Source organism: Nycticebus coucang, chromosome 7 (assembly GCF_027406575.1).
Source record: "Nycticebus coucang isolate mNycCou1 chromosome 7, mNycCou1.pri, whole genome shotgun sequence".
Taxonomy (NCBI): domain Eukaryota; kingdom Metazoa; phylum Chordata; class Mammalia; order Primates; family Lorisidae; genus Nycticebus; species Nycticebus coucang.
Window position 1 is genome coordinate 96591623 of NC_069786.1, and position 17244 is coordinate 96608866.

Here is a 17244-nt window from a genome sequence, read left to right on the forward strand (position 1 = left end):
GGGAAAAGGGAAGAGATATATTTAATCTGTAGTCTAAATGAAAACCAACAATGTACCTTCTGACTATAGAAAATAGTCATGTAACATTTGTGTAGATATAACAAGTATTCTTTAGTCATTCCACAAAGTGGGGAATAAAATTTAGGATTTTTATGGGAGCTGCTTTATTTAAAATTGGTTACATTCTCATTTCAAATATAGAAATAAACCTCACAAGTAAAGATTCACCTTTCCTTTGTGAAATCTGTTATTCACACATGGATGGTATTCAGTGAATAATTGTGAAATAAATAAATGAATAAACAAAGTTTTACATCACCTTCAAATAATAATGGTCCCAATTATTTTAATCATTCTATCAAAGTACATTTTCATGCTTATCAGATAATAATTATTATTGCTGGAAGTTTATTTTTATACCCCACTCATATCTCATTGCTATATTCAAGATCAGTGTTTCTCAACATTTTCAAAAACAAAGACCCCCTTTTATTTTTTATTAAATCATAGCTGTGTACATTAATGCAATCACGGGGTACCATACACTGGTTTTATATACAATTTGACATATTTTCATCACACTGGTTAACATAGCCTTCCTAGCATTTTCTCAGTTATTGTATTAAGACATTTATATTCTACATTTAGTAAGTTTCACAAAGACTCCTCCTTTAATAGCAAACACTTACTACCAAAAAACAACACCAACAACAACATCCTTATATTTTTTTGTATTTAGTATTCAAGAAAATAAAATAAATTTGAGGAGCCGTTGAAATAATTTGGTGGCAAACCCCCTTTCCATCCTCCTCACCAAGTCAGGAGCCCACAGATTGGAAATCAGAGTGACTGATTCTCTTCTTGTGTTCTTGTTTCAGCTAGAGAGAATGATGATTGCTCTGTATGCTCTATATAAACATCTTGAATGTGATCACCAATCACTGTATCAGTCATTCTTCAGTATTTTTAAACCTTAGCAAAAACAAATCCCTTTAATCTTGCTCCTAGCCTTTATTTTCCCATTACTTTAATTTCTCATAGTCTTTTCTGAACCTTCTCCAATGTTTCCACATTTTCAAGTTACAGAAGCCACAAGTGATCGCAGTGCTCTGGTAGCACTAACGTAGTAAGTATAACAGGGCGACAAGCCTCTTAAAGGTAGGCACTTTTAAATATAGAAAACAATGAGTAAACATCCAAATTAAAAAAAGAATGTCACTAAACAATGTTGGCCTATAATACTGAGTGGAAAGATATCATCTTATAATCCACACAGTTACTGTATTTCTTGGACCTTATCTCTCCCATACTAGTGTTATTCTGCTGTGTAATGGGATACACAGTTCACGTCTCTAACCCATAAAAATGCAGGAATGAGTCCCATATGTACCTTTGCCTATTCTTTATGATGTAGACTCTGATTAGCCTCTGGGCCACACAAGTTGAGCTAACATGTCTTTCCAAACAATTCTGTTATATTTCATTGCTTGGACTCCTGTTGGCAGGCTGATGAAATGAACAGTGTTGTTCTCTCTGCTCTCTCAATCCAACTACAATATCTTGGAGTATATTCCTGGGAGCTAAACTACCACTTCCTTGCTCAGTCTTTTAAAGTATTAATGAAGTACAAATCGCATTATTTTAATTAGCGTGAGTGGGAATTATGACCTAACTAGAGATTGTCCAAAAGCCTAAACTGATTGCAAGCTGATGTGGTAATTTATCTAAGCTCTTAGGGCCATTGCACTGTGAAGGAAAGACAGAATGTATACTCTTGGGTTTTGATCAGAGTTAAAGCTTAAGATTCCCACAGGACAGACATGTTAATCATAAACTAGTAGCTTTCTAAACCTGATTTTCTTTCCACCAATTTTTTCTCTGACTTAATCTGAGTTTAATAGGAAAAGCAACAAACTTGAATCACAAGATGCATTATTCCTGGCTTTCTCCTTTATCATCGGTGAAGTTGTGGGCAAGTAACTACCACTCCAGGCTTGTTTCCTCTCCTTTACTATAGGAATAGGGATGTGTCGTATTATTTTGAGTATCAAATGGGGGCAATGCTCAAGGATCAGCTGGGTAAACAGTAAAACAGAATTAAAATGTAATATTGTAATTATCATCATTAACATCTGATCATTTATAGGTGATTTGATCTTCCAGTGATTTCATGAAGAAGTTGGCAAAAACAAACAAACAAACAAAACAGTTGGCTAAGTGCAATCCAAGGTCTGTTTTGGAACAGTCTGTGAGCTAAGAACAATGCTTACATTTTTAAAGGATTGTAAAAACAAAAGCAAAAACAAACAACCAAAAGAATAATAAGAAAAGGAAGAAACCACAGAGACCATATGTCAGCTGCAAAATAATTTACTATGTGTCCCTTCACAGAAAGTTTGCTGAGGCTTAAACTAGTAGAACTAAGTCACACAACTTTATACCTGCGACTCTGAACATACCATACTCTCCTGCTATCTCCCCTTTATCTCTTACTTCATAATTTCCCCCAGTCTAACACAGAAGGCTATGGAAGCAAATAATGTATTATTTTGTTATTGATTGGTGGCATGAAGACTCCTAAATTGCGTGCGAAAGATTAAAACAATTCTCAAATCACATGATTTGGGAGGCCAGCAAATTCATGTGATCAAATTGAGCTGTGGGCAGAAATGATTTTAGAAAAGACCAAAGGATTTCACATTTTGTATTTTTGTTTCCCTCCTAATAATCTGCTAGAAATACAATTATCTCATCTCTCTTTTTTTCCTATCACCACAATCTTCAAACCCCTTAATCCAAGCTGATAGTGGTGGCAAAGAGCCTCTGACATAATTAAATTGAACCATATGAATTCTGGATCAAGATTAAGAAAAAAATTACAGCATTTATTGTGTTGAATTTCTTATGCCAATTTTCTGCTAAAAAGGAGGATTCAAAAGGTCAAGGATTTTGCAGCACAGACTTTAGTGGTATATTAGTTACAGTAATTCAGCCTGAAAATTCCAGCAGAAATAAATACAATGGATGCCATGAATTACAAGAGACCACAATGTTAATCAGCTCATGGGAAAAGAAAAACATGCATTTGCCTATTGACAGTTGATAAACCAAATCCTGAAGCTCTTTTGGAGGCTGAGAAGCACCAGGCCTTGATAATTGCTGTTATGTTGAAGAAAATATTTTGAGCTTTCATTCCCCACCCCCTATCTCTAACCCCTGCACCATGTGATGTAAAGGCCCAGAGAAGAGAATACTTCTGTATTCTTGCAGATCTCATTATGTTCATTTGGTGGCTAATCTTTGAGTCAGAAAAGACCCCAAAGTGTGGAAAAAATACGGTTAGATGATAAGTAACAGAATGACTGACACTTTGTGACTTATGTTACTTTAATTTCAGCTGCAACATCATAAACCATAGCACAAACATTCTTATGTCATAAATGTTATTTACACCATTATATGGCAGAAAACTTAAAATTGAAAAGCATACTATGCCAGAGACATACAAATATGGCTGAATAAGTTTTACCTCAAGAATCTTATAGAATTCTTGAGCTTTCTTGAGACTCAGCTTCCAGCTTTTATGTAAGTTTTGACCCATAAGCATAATGCCTGAGTTTAAAAACCTTTTAGCTTCTTAAGATTAAATAGTTACATTTACACTATAGAAAGTTTATCTCAGTTTAATTCATAGTTGCCAAAATGTGGACTCAACCCAAGTGTCCATCATCCCATGAATGGATAAACTATGGTATATGTATATGTATACCATGGAATACTATTCAGCTACAAAAAGATGGAGATTCTACATCTTTTGTATTTACCTGGATGGATTTGGAGAACATCCTCCTAAGTAAAGTATCACAAGAAAGGGAAATACTCAATACCAATATGAAAGCAATAGATGAACAATGACCTTCCACATAAGAAAAAAGCACAACTACATTCAAATGGGGAGAAAGGCGGAAGGAGACAGAGAAGAAGAGAGAGGAGGGCTGGTGTGCTGCTACCTAACGTGCACCATGTTGGGGGAGAAGGCACACCTTCTGGGTGAAGGGCTCAACGACAACTCGGGATTTACCTAACAAACGCAAACAAGGCAACCTAATCCTGAGTACCCTCATATTAATCTGAAATTTTTTAAAAGATTACATAGTTAACAGTGCTAAATTAATTTTGGGTGAATTACTTAATAAATTGATTCCAAACTTCAAATAGAAGATAAATACATAGAAATAGTCAAGAAAATTTTTGAAAAAGAAAGATAATAATTAAAACTTTCCCTTCTACATAGTGAAATATACTCCAAAGCTATGATAATACGGTGAATCACCAACAGGAATGGACAGACAGCTCAATGAAACAGAATAGTCTAGAAACATACCACAGAATAAGTGGCAATTTACTCTGAAAAATGTGTTTTTCAGATCAGTAAGTAATTTGGAGATAAATGTTAGAACATTTGGGGGGAAAAGTCCCTTTCTCGAACCATATATAGAAATAAATTCCAGAAATTGTGTACTTTAAATAGTTGAATGTAAAAAAGAGCACATGTAAAGAGCATTTTTAATATTACTAGAATGGTGTCACCAATGCCAAAAAATATAGAGGAGATGGTGAAAATATTGGTAACATCAAGTTTCCAAACTGTTTTATGATAAAGGTATCATGAACAAGAAATAAAAACATGAACACTATGATAAGAAACAGACAAAAATATGAGCAGGCAAGTCACAAAAGAAGTACAAACGACTTTCAGATATATGAAAAGAGGCCCAAATTCATTGATAATTAGAGATAAGTGAGCAATAATAAGATTTAAAATTTTGCCTTTTTTCGAAGGCAACCTAGCATAGCCCATACATTTTACTCCTAAAGATTGAACCTAAATAAATTATTAGAAAAATGCACAGAGAAATATATTCAGGGAAATACATTTATACTTGGTAATAACAAAAACTGGTTTAAAACACATTATCCATAAATAGATAGTTGGTTACCTACATTAAACCGGGCAATGTTATATAATAATTTAAGGGATTGATAAAGAATACACATATATAGGTGCATATAAAAAATACATAGAGAGGAAATATCTAGAATTGTGTTCACTTAATATTAGTCCTGGTTATTTATGTGATGCAACTGCTTTTTACTTCCTTCTTTGCAATCACCTGATTACTTGATTAAAATAATGACAGCCCTCAGAATGGGAGAAAATATTTGCAGGGTATAACTCTGACAAAGGTTTAATAACCAGAATCCACAGAGAACTCAAACGCATCAGCAAGAAAAAAACAAGGGATCCCATCGCAGGCTGGGCAAGGGATTTGAAGAGAAACTTCTCTGAAGAAGACAGGCGCACGGCCTTCAGACATATGAAAAAATGCTCATCATCTTTAATCATCAGAGAAATGCAAATCAAAACTACTTTGAGATATCATCTAACTCCAATGAGACTAGCCTATATCACAAAATCTCAAGACCAGAGATGTTGGCGTGGATGCGGAGAAAAGGGAACACTTCTGCACTGCTGGTGGGAATGCAAATTAATACATTCCTTTTGGAGGGATATATGGAGAACACTCAGAGATCTAAAAATAGATCTGCCATTCAATCCTGTAATTCCTCTGCTGGGCATATACCCAGAAGACCAAAAATCACAACATAACAAAGATATTTGTACCAGAATGTTTATTGCAGCCCAATTCATAATTGCTAAGTCATGGAAAAAGCCGAAGTGCCCATCGATCCACGAATGGATTAATAAATTGTGGTATATGTATACCATGGAATACTATGCAGCCTTAAAGAAAGATGGAGACTTTACCTCTTTCATGTTTACATGGATGGAGCTGGAACATATTCTTCTTAGTAAAGTATCCCAAGAATGGAAGAAAAAATATCCAATGTACACAGCCCTACTATGAAACTAATTTGGGACTCTCACATGAAAGCTATAACCCAACTACAACTTAACAATAGGGGGAAGTGGGAAAGGGGGGGGTGGGTGGAGGGAGGGGAATCGGTGGGATCACACCTGTGGTGCATATTACAGGGGTATTTGCGAAACTTGGTAAATGTAGAATATAAATGTTTTGGCACAGTAACTGAGATAACGCCGGAAAGGCTATGTTAACCACTGGGATAAAAATGTGTCAAATGGTTTATGAAGTGAGTGTATGATGCCCCATAATCATATCATTGTATACACTTATGATTTAATAAAAAAATTAAAAAAAAATAAAAAATAAAAAAAATAAAAAAAAAAAATAATGATGCACATAAGTTCTTTAACACCAAGACAAAAATCTCTGTATACTTCCATTAAAATATATCAAAGAATTTTTTAAATGAAAAAAAGCAAGTCAAAGAACAATATGTGTATTGTGATCTCATTCAAGGGAAAAGATGAGGTATGAAAGAGAAAGGAAAAGCAGACAGGCCGAAGGCATAGGTAGCAAGAGGTTTCTTTTTGAGAAGGAATGGTATAGCTTCTCTATATGGAGATGTTTCCTCTTAGTTGCTTCTCAGTATTTCCTTTTCTTTGTTTATTTGTTTTAGTTTGAAATCTAAATTAGTCCTAAAAATTAAAAATTTTAATTTGAACAAGATTGACTGTCTTAACACAGAATGAAGTAACTATCTCAGGGCTGGCCTATAATAGGTCTTTATTAACTGTTTTCACTTGTCTACGTGTTTAGAAGCGAGATCCTTAAAGCAAACACTAAATCCTCAGAGGAGCACAGTCTTCACTTCGATTTCAGTCCTTTCTGTGGCTGCCCAACTGTGAAACAGGGAAGGTAATACTAGCCAACCTATTGAGTTATTGCAAAGAATGAGAAAATTTTTCTGTAAGTATAAAGTTTTCCTAGTTTCTGCTTAAAATGAATAGCAATTGTAAAATTAATAAATGACAAGGTTTCTGATTATATACGGCGGCTGTCCAGGCCCTTCCTGTAACTCAGGCCAAATTTCCATTAGTCTAAATGGGAAACATCTTCAGAAAAGCCTGAAATTTTGGCATAAGAATTATTTTTTAACATGTTCCTTCCTGGGTAAATTACTTTGTGGAAGAATTAATAATCATCTCCATGTCTGTAGTCCTGAAAGAAGGGTTGTATATGGCTTGCAGTGAAATCTACGATGCTAATGCTTCTTTAGGCAGTTAATAAAACATACATGCTCATTATCCAGTAGCCCATTAGAGCTCCTTCAGAGCCACCACTGTTGCTTTTGAATCTGCACCATAAATGTGTGCTGTGTCCTTGTAAAACAGAGTGAGTTTTGAATTGTTACAAAGTATCATTTAAATTTCTGCTCAGGCTATTTTAAAAATGGATGCTGACTCAAAAGAGAGTAGTGGTTTCTCTGTTGTATTGTGTAATGATCTTAGATGTTGGCACCTCTCTGACACCAAAAATGTGAACCAGACTTCACAGTAAATGGCGTTATGGAGACAGTTGTACAGAAAATGAGTCCAAGCAATGGCTCTTACTGGCAACAACCTGGCCTGACCTTATTTGAAAACATGAAGAATACTCTGGTTTAAAATCGGGGTATAGCTGCCCTTTTCATGTTTCCAATAATTAAATACCTCTTTAAGATATCCTTTTGGAAGTCCTTTCCTCTCTCAGACTGGAAGGTTCCATCAGGTGTGCAGGTAGCTCATTCCCTGTGCAATATTTCTTCACAATGTTTGGGGAGTGGGGATATTAAGAAGGTGATGTGTTTTCTGTTTAGTCACTAAGAGGACATGCAACACAACCTCTTAGGTATTTTTGATGCTACTTAAGGAAGAAAAAATGAGGGGGAAAGAAATGGATTCGATCCCCATCTTAGGAGCTGGAAGGTGTGCATGGGTGCAGATTCCAATGGAAAGTGAAAAGTGTATACTGCAGAAGTTCCAGAGCTACTTATGGGGACAGAGAATATACGTAAAGGAACTAAGGCCCTGAGAATAATTTTTGACAAGCTACACAAAAAAGGAAGAGGAAGGGATTGAGAGAAGGAGAGAAAGAAAGGAAGATGTCCCTTTCCCAGTGAAAAGGTCCCACAAAGCAAGAAAATTTCTTTCAAAAGGGATGTGCTTTAACTTCTCTAAGCCAGAAACACTGCCATCAGTCAACCACATTTATCCAGCCTTCATTATGCACCCTCTTTTAAGCTGTGTAAAGTCATTAGTCTCAGGTAAGATCAAAGACTCAAATTTTGTCAGGTCCCAGAATTCAGATGTTGAAAAAGTTCCACATCTAGTCACAAAAGACAAAAAGGTGATAAATAAATTCAGACTAGAAAGCATGTTTCAAAACCATGTACCCAGTACCTTTTCAGGTGGTTGAGAGATCACACATGTGTTATTACATATTAGAGTCTCTTCAGAGTTGTCTTCCTTGATCCTGCATGTTAACGGTTGGAGGACTACAATGTCGTGTTTTATGCACATACTTTCTGTTTTATTTTCTTCATTGTCTCCTTAGAGACAGGATCTTGCTCTGTCATCCATACTGGAGTGTAGTGATGCATTCACAGTTTGCTGCATCCTCAAATTTCTGGGCTTAGGTGAAGTGATCCTCCTGGCTCAGCCCTGGGATTAGCCTGCAGAATAGCTGAAACTACAGAATGTGTATCACCATGGGTATTTTTTGTTTTATTTTTAGTAGAGACGTTGTTGTTGTTGTTGTTGTGATGGGTCTTGGTGTGTTTCCCAAGGCTGGTCTTGAACTCCTGGCCTCAAGCCTCTGCTTCCCAAAGTGTTGGGATTATAGGCATAAGCCACCATGCCTGGCCCACATGTCTTTTTTTTTTTCCAAGACAGAGTCTCAAGCTGTCACCCTGGGTAGAGAGCTGTGGCGTCATAGCTCACAACAACCTCCAACTCTTGGGCTCACGGGATCCTCTTGCCTCAGTTTTTCTGTATTTAGTAGAGATGGGGTCTCATTTTTTGTTCAGGCTGGTCTCGAACCCGTGAGCTCAAGCTATTCATCTGCCTCGGCCTCCCGGAGTGCTAGGATTAAATGTGTGAGCCACCACACCTGGCCTTGCATATGTCCTTTAATTTTTTTTTCTATTGCTTAGTGAATGCATTCACGTATTAGACCTTGTTTTATAACAGCCCTAATATATAAGGGCCAATGAGACACAAAGTTGAATTAAGGGAGAACACTTAAGAGAACCCTAAGGTGCTCATGTTTTGATGAGGAAAACAAACTCATTAATAGGTCATCTGAATCTTTTTGATAATTGCTATCACAGTCAAGATTGTCTTTTTTCACCATCAATTCTTCCAAGCAGCCATCTTTTAGAAGCCTTCAAAAGCCCATATCCCTTTTCTTTCCCTAGTATTTTATCTCATTTCTAGCAGAACCAGATTTGGTATTATGGATTAGGGCTTATTATAAACGTCTATGAATCCTGGATAGACAGTGAGCAATCTGCAATAGACACAGGCCAAATAGCGTTCATTCTAGCCATGCCTAGCAGTTTTGGCATATCATAGACACACAAGAGATAATGTCCTAAATTGAATTGAAATCCCAATGAATCATTTAATTCCTAGAATGCTAGGTCCTTTCTTTAATTATGTGTTTTCTCCAAAACAGCCATACAAATTTACAATGGGCCAATGAGCTTGGAAGACAAAAAAAAAAAAAGAAAGAAAGAAAGAAAAATTAGTCCTTGAAGAAAAAAAATCTGTACTCAATAGTTTTTCAACAATTGAAATTGATGTGATAGCCCTAATATTATTTTCCTTTTGGTTGCTAATGAGCAGAGCTTTCATGGTAGTGAGGGTATAAGTGGTCACTGAGAATTAACAGAGTTAATACTTGCATTATGGCTTTAATCAAATGTAAAATCGTTTCTATGGCACTTTAGTTTATGACATGAGGGTGCACTTTCAATCTTAAAATCATTGTTTTAGAAGAGTTACTATTTCCAAGTTCAAAAATGTTTTAAAAGGTAGACTTTTCAAAAGCAAATCATATTGAAAAATGCATGTTTATTTTTATATACTTGAAAATGTCTCACATAGAACAATTGATAGAAAATGAACAGATTAATAAGAAGTAGCCAAATGGGATCTCGCCTAATGAGCACGAAGTGAGAGTGTTTGGAACACCCCCTGAGTGAAGGGCTCAGCTACAACTTTAACTTTACCTAAGAGGCCTCTCTGTGTTACCAAACCTTTCTAAAAATTTGGAGGCTTAACATAGGTTTTGCCAAACTTTTATCTTACCAAATAATGGCTTTAAAAATAAAAATAAAATAATGGCTTTTAAAAATAAAAACCAACAATTACTATTTGTTATCACATCATTTCATAAAAGAAATGGATGTATAGCATACAAAATACAGAAGGTCCTATAAGACAGACAGACTTTTAAATGGAATAAACTTAGCTTTCAAAAACCGCATTCCCCCTTCCTGTCCTTACTATTCTTGCTTTTCTGTGGACCAGTGAAAATCTTGACATGAATTTGCAGTGTCCACAGTTTTATTTTTGAAGCGTCTATGCCCTACTCTCCTGTCCTGTTCATTTCTGCATCCTTCCTTCATCCAGCAAAGTCGAGAGACCCTGCTATGTCCCAGGTACTGAAGAACATTCACCTGCTGGGTTCTCACAGCACTACTGAAACAATCTGCTCCAAACAGAAGCTCCGCTGTATTAAATCAAACTGGATAACAATCACCAAATAACAGCTGATAATTTTAACAAAGGTTTCACAGAGAGAGAATTAAGCACCAGCATTATCAGTTTCTTTACCATAAAAGAAATGATAGAGGACTTTTGAAAGGAATAAGTTACAGAATTGAAACTGTGCAGATATAGGGTGGCCATAAAGTTCATGTGCAATTTAAAATTGCATAGTACTTTAAATTGCACACGAACTTTATGGCTACCCAGTATAATAGCCATATAGCATTCTGGAAGAATTAAAGTAATAGAACATGGAATAGAATCTTACTACAGGGCTATAATTTTTAAAATCAATTAATGTTAGAGGCAATATACCCTGCATATTAAAAAAAAAAATTGAAGCAATACGAAAGAGCATATGGTGAAAAGTCTCCCTCCTTTTCCTGAACCCCAGTTGTTCAAATTCCCCTCCCCAGAGATAACTACGGCAGCTATGGTTACCAGATCTTTCTGTATCTTTCCATAGATAGTCTATGATTATGCAAACACATACATCCCCATATTTTTTCTTTTTTACAAAAAGGATAGCACACTATATATACTGTTCTCTCTCTTGCTTTTTAAAATTAATATTTATCATAAGCCTGGTCTATATTAGAACCTACAGATCTGCCTCATTGTTTTCCATATTTGTGTGGTATTTCATTGTGTGCCTATACATAATTTATTTAACCATTGCCTCTTAAGGCTTTACCCAGTCTTGTGCTTTTCTAAACAATACTACCACCTGTACCCTAGTACCCATCTATGTGCACGCCTGTAGGATACCTCCCTGGAAATAGAGTTGCTGGGGCTCCCCCTGCCTTTTACAATAATCTGCAGCTTTTAAAAGACCAAGAGAATCGCCTAAGCCCAGGAATTGGAGGTTGCTGTTAACTATTGACACCACTGCACTCTACCGAGGGTGATAAAGTGAGATTCTATCTCTTAAAAAAAAAAAAAAAACTTCTTTTCACCCCTTGCTATTGGCTCTTATCCAGACTGGCCGACATGAATTTCAGTGGATCTTAACTACATATCACCATTGCCTTGGGTTTTTGTTTGTTTGTTTGTTTGTTTTTGGCTGGGGCTGGGTTTGAACCTGCCACCTCTGGCATATGGGGCGGGTGCCCTACTCCTTTGAGCCACAGGCACCGCCCTTGCCTTGGGGATTTTAGAAAATACCAGTGCCACTTTCTCAGAGATTCTGCTGTAACTGGTGACTCTGATGTGTAGCTGGTAAGGTCTAGACCCCAGTCACACTGCTCCTTTTCTGGGCATCCTTCAGTTTGTCCTGGGCAGAGAGTAATTCTAAAAGTAATGAAAACACAATAAATTGCTCCTGACATCTTATTTTTCAAAATGTGGAATCACTGATAAGAGGATCAAGTGTCTATATACTAAAGGAGTCCACTGGAGTCGAACAGGCATTTCCTTGAACAGGCATTTCTTTATCTTTCTCCTTGTTCTCAGCTCGCTCTTTCACTTCTTACCTGGCTCGCTTTTGGTCTAGAGATATTGCTGGATCCTCTTCTCCCTTATTAAATATGAGTTGAAAAATCAGTATTAGCAGTCATGGAATTAGGAATTCCATGTGAGAGTCCATTATGATCTGACTTGCTTCATAATTCTTACAGATCCTTGGTTTTCTTCCTTTCACATATTTTTTCCTTTCATTCTCTCTTGTTCCCTCTCTCTCCTCCTCCTTTTCTTTTTCATGTTTCTTTTTAAAGAAGTTTGTCACTTCTTTAAGCTATACAGAAACTTATTGCTGTGAAGATCAGATTGTAACAGACAGTATCCAGTCTGAATAATTCCTTAATTTCTGAGTCTAATAAGGTGAAGTCATTCTGAAAGCCTTTCTGTGTTCCATGTCGCAAAACACCTGTCATCATTCTTTGACAACCATTCATGGTCAGATGCTCATCCGCTCCAGAGAGAGGCCGATGGAATATGTAACCTTTTGCTTTAGCTGTTCATTTACAGATGCTGGAAGTTCTAGTCGGGGTGTCTTTATAAGGCTGTTTTCTAACAATTAAGCTAGCTGTGGTAGGAAATTAGTTTCAGCATGTTTTATGGGCAGCTACAATTTGGGTTCAAAGGATGGAGCACATAATCTCAACAATTCCAAAAGGAAAACGTTACAGGCAAATTCTGACATATTTCCCTCTCGTGGCTATATTAGAAGCCACTGACACCTCACATTAATACTTTTCTTCCTATGTAATAAGTTAATAATATAACAATCGGGTTTGAACTGGGAAACAGTGGGGGTGGAACGATGCGCCCTTAGTATGATAAGCCAATCCCACTCCATTAAATCACAACGCTGTCTCTCCTCTACGCATCCCACATGAACGGCTGAAGAAAAATTGTGGAATTGCTAACACTCGCTGCAGCTGTCAGGAAATGATACTAATTAGTTTAATTTGCAATAACACAAGCACTTAACTCTCCAAATAATCTAAGTTAGTAAGTCAGTTTTTATATTATGACAATGACATGTTTAAGAGACGCTGGAGCACCGCTTTTTTGACCTTTGACACACATTTCTGATAAAGGAACACATCAGGGATGTTTTGTTTTTCTTCACCATTATTCTTTCATCTGTTTCAGTGGGAATTATTTGATAAATGAGACAGTTTGGTAGCTTTACATAACCAAAAAGAAGCTGAGATTGATGCCTTGAAAAGCACACATTAGCCAAAGGATTACATCTGGAGGAAGAAACTATTGCTACACCGAGTGGATGAGAGCCCTTACCTCACTAAATCCCTTGGAACTCACACGCATTCTACCCGTGTCTTCCCCTTGGCCCTTTCTCAGTGATTGTCGGCTCAGGAGAAGGGAGCTCAGCTGGGGAGCTTCACTTTCCCCTCTTCGTCCATTTCCCCTCTCTGTTCTCAGGCACTGCGGCTGCTACTGTTTTTGCTCCTTCTCCTGACAGGCGAGTGTTTCATGTCTCTTTCTCCTTTCCCTTTTCCATACATTCGGTATCAACATCTCTTTCATAAAGCTGAAGTGGGAAAAGCTCTCAAAAGCATGCCCGTACATGTTAAATGAGCTTCATCTGGGGTCTCCGGGTCCCTCCGACTTGGGAGCCCTGGGCAGGGCAGGCGTTCTGCTGCTTTTGAGTTGCGCCTTCGTTCCTGTTGGATTCCTTTTCATTCCACATGAGGCCAGGGGGTTGCGGCTGCCATAAAGCACTTGAACAATTCCAGACCCTAATGGATTCCTGGTCTGATTAGCCACTTAAATCAGGGGAGGTCGTCTGGGTTCAAAGATTCGTGCTATCAGGTCCCCAGGCTATGAGTGGCTTTATACAAGGGTTATTTTTTTATCAGTGCCTCAATTTCTCAGTCCCTTTAAAAAAAATTGTTATAGAGCCTACCCTAGGTCTGTGGGGCTTGTTAAGACCTAACATGGAGCAGTCCTAGGCATTTCTATTGTTATTCAAATTGGTGAAAGTTGCCCAGCCTCTTGGAGAAATTTATTCATCACCACCCAGGTTAGTACCCAGGTTAGTACTCAGATAGTGATTTTTAAAAGGAAGAGTTGGATTTGAGTATCCCCTTCCCCTCCCAATTATGGCTTAGAGGGAAAAAAAATATTATTTTCATTTGGAAGATTTAATCAGAGTCAGCAGGAATTAAATTTAAGATCAAATGTCAAATGGTTGTAGGATGAGGCTCTGCCATGTCCTGCTTTTTGAACCAATTCCTGAGAAAACTAGAACAAGTTTTACAGTTTAAAAAATTTGCAACGTTATAGTCTTTTTTTTTCTCAAATGGTATATAAAGTTGTTGTCAAATCTGAAAAAATTATTCCAAAAATGGATCAGATACTCCTGAAACAGGGGGAGACAGTACACAGTGTTAAGGGAAGAACATTAAAGTAAATGCTAAATAATGTTAGCATTTGCCCGATTTGGAAATCCTACCTCCCTGGAGCATGTAGGACTGAAGCCACTACAGTTAACATTCTGTCAATGTTTCCATCATAAATAAGCCTCAGTGTTGAAAGCTTTATAATTTGGTTATAAAAATTTGCTTTCTACTAAAATTTGACAGGATACACAAGATCCAATTGTCCCAGAGAGAGATTGTTTTAAAAACATTTGGGAGGAATAAATAAAGAAAGATTAACATATTGTGAAATGAGAATCAGAAGTTTTATACCATATTTTTTTTAGTGGTCTAAACAGTGACATATTTAGATAAATCTTGGCCCCAAAGTGAAATTTTAGAAAGAATTCACTTATCCACTGGTAACTGCTGAATAAACATGTCTCCAGTGCCTTCCCCCCACTGCTGGTGCCCCCAACATTCAGGGGCATCTTAAGTTGTAGTTAGCAGTAGAAAAAGATGCTAAGGCCTTTTTTACTTGCTCTAACCTGATTTTATTTTTCATTGCTTAATTTATTTTTTCTCAAACTTTTAAAGTAATTAGTACCAAGGAGGTAGAGTACCCTTAGTACTCTAAACCTAAGGGTAACTCCCACAAATTTATTAGAATTAGCTAAAATAATATATATGTTCATGGGGGAACATTTTAAAAAAGAAGCACAGGATCCCAGGAATCAAAGCTGTTAACTGGTTGTGTGATCTTAGGCATGTCATTTAATCTCTGTGGGGACTTTAGTTTTCTCAACTGTAAAATGTAAGTGTTGGCATTCCAGGTTTTTATTTCTATGCACACAAGTTTGTCATCTTTAAATAGAAAGGGCATGGTTTATAAAGTCTCAGCATTCCCTCATAATACTTCACAAATGCCTCTTGTTGTATTAATAGAATCTGTGGCTTCCAAAATGATTAGGAGAGTACTTTTTTCTCATAGGACTCCAAGTTTTACAGGGAATTGTTTCGTTTAGCTGTAAATATGGCTGCAATGTTTGTACAAGAGCAGTGCCTGGGTAAAGTGTATATTTGATGAAGCACTTTTGAATATACATTATTTCATTCTCACAAAGCACCCAGGACACAGGTATAGACAAGAAAACCAAGCGGTCAGCCAGAGTCAATGATGTGGCCAAAATGGAAAGTGTGCGATGTCCTGAACTTGGACTTGGTCCTCTTTTTGCACACAGCTCCCAAACTTAAGAAGGCACCTTTAAATTTTACTGAACTTAATGGGCATTAGAGGTCCTTTATGGGCATAAAAGGACACATCTCTATGTATATGTGTGCTCACCTGTGAACAGATGCTTTAGTTTTTGTCCCGTGGCTCTGATATGCTCAAAAGAGTCAGCAAATATCTTTGCATTCCACCTTTGCTCTTCCGTCCATCAGCTTTCAGATGTTGGAATTCATGTTCAGGCCTATTTAATTTCAGCTGCCACAAGGCACGCTCTCTCTCTCTCTCTGACTTGTATAATCTCTTTAAAGTGGCCAGAAATCACAGACACCCTTATATTCTTCTAGCTCAGCGAGCTCTTCTGACAATATGTAGGCCCCGACTCACATTTCCAAAAGAACAAACCCTCCAAAGACCTAAGAATGTGATTCCCATGACTCCACAGTGGCCTCCCCAGCTCAGACTGTGTGGTGAGAAGCCACTGTGGCCAATGTAAAGGAGCAGATTAAGCTACTCATTTAAGACCTCCCCGGGGCCCTGAACATAGGCAGGCCTGGCCGTGGTTACGTGCATTCATCCCTCACAAGCACCCCTCTATTTCCCTTACTATCATTCCCCTTCTCCCTTAATTTCTACACTTTTTCCTGCTTCCTTCTACCCCTCTCCTGACATATGCATCTATGTGACCACTTATCAGCATCTGCAAATGTTACTTAGGTGTTTAAGTTCATGCACATATAATTCCTAATGCTCTGATCTCTAGAACTTGAAAGAAATTTAATGTTTAAATCAAAAGAGCTGATTAAGGGTTCCTTATGTTCAGAACAAATAAACCCCTTTCCTTTTTCATCTGTAGTAGCCAAACTAATAAAAAAAAGATGAGTTACATGACTTGTTCAGATTACAATAGGACGGAGGAGGGGAAAGAATAGGAAAGCACAGTAGGGGGAATGGAGACAGAGGAGCCATCTGCTGCTTTGTGTAGGAAATGAAACAGCAATACCATCTAGAGTACGAGATAGTCTTCAATATTTCTGGTCGAATATTCAAGGTCTCAACTTCAGAGAAAAACAAAAAAAGAACAATACATTCCCTTACCAGAAATATTCAGCGGTTTTGCATCATAAATCAGTTGTTTGAAACCAAAAAAACCTAGCTATTATCCTCTCCTATTACAACAGCAACCACATCGTGTAGTGAAACTGACATTTCGGTCTTCTCCAGGGGGCAAGGCCGGAGCTGCCGGGAATGGTACCCGCAGTGGACAACATTCCACTTTTGCTTCTTGAATCCATTATTATTCAGAACCTGCTGCAATCCAGATAACAGACCCTATTTCTGAGAGGTATCACTTGCCTTTATGGTTTTCGTCTACATTTCAATAAACAGAATCCAAAGATTTTGAGGAATTAAAAAAGGTCTTGGGACTAGCCAAGTAAATTGAAGAAAAGAAGTGATGTGTTGATTACATAGATTTGCTCAAAATACAGGGC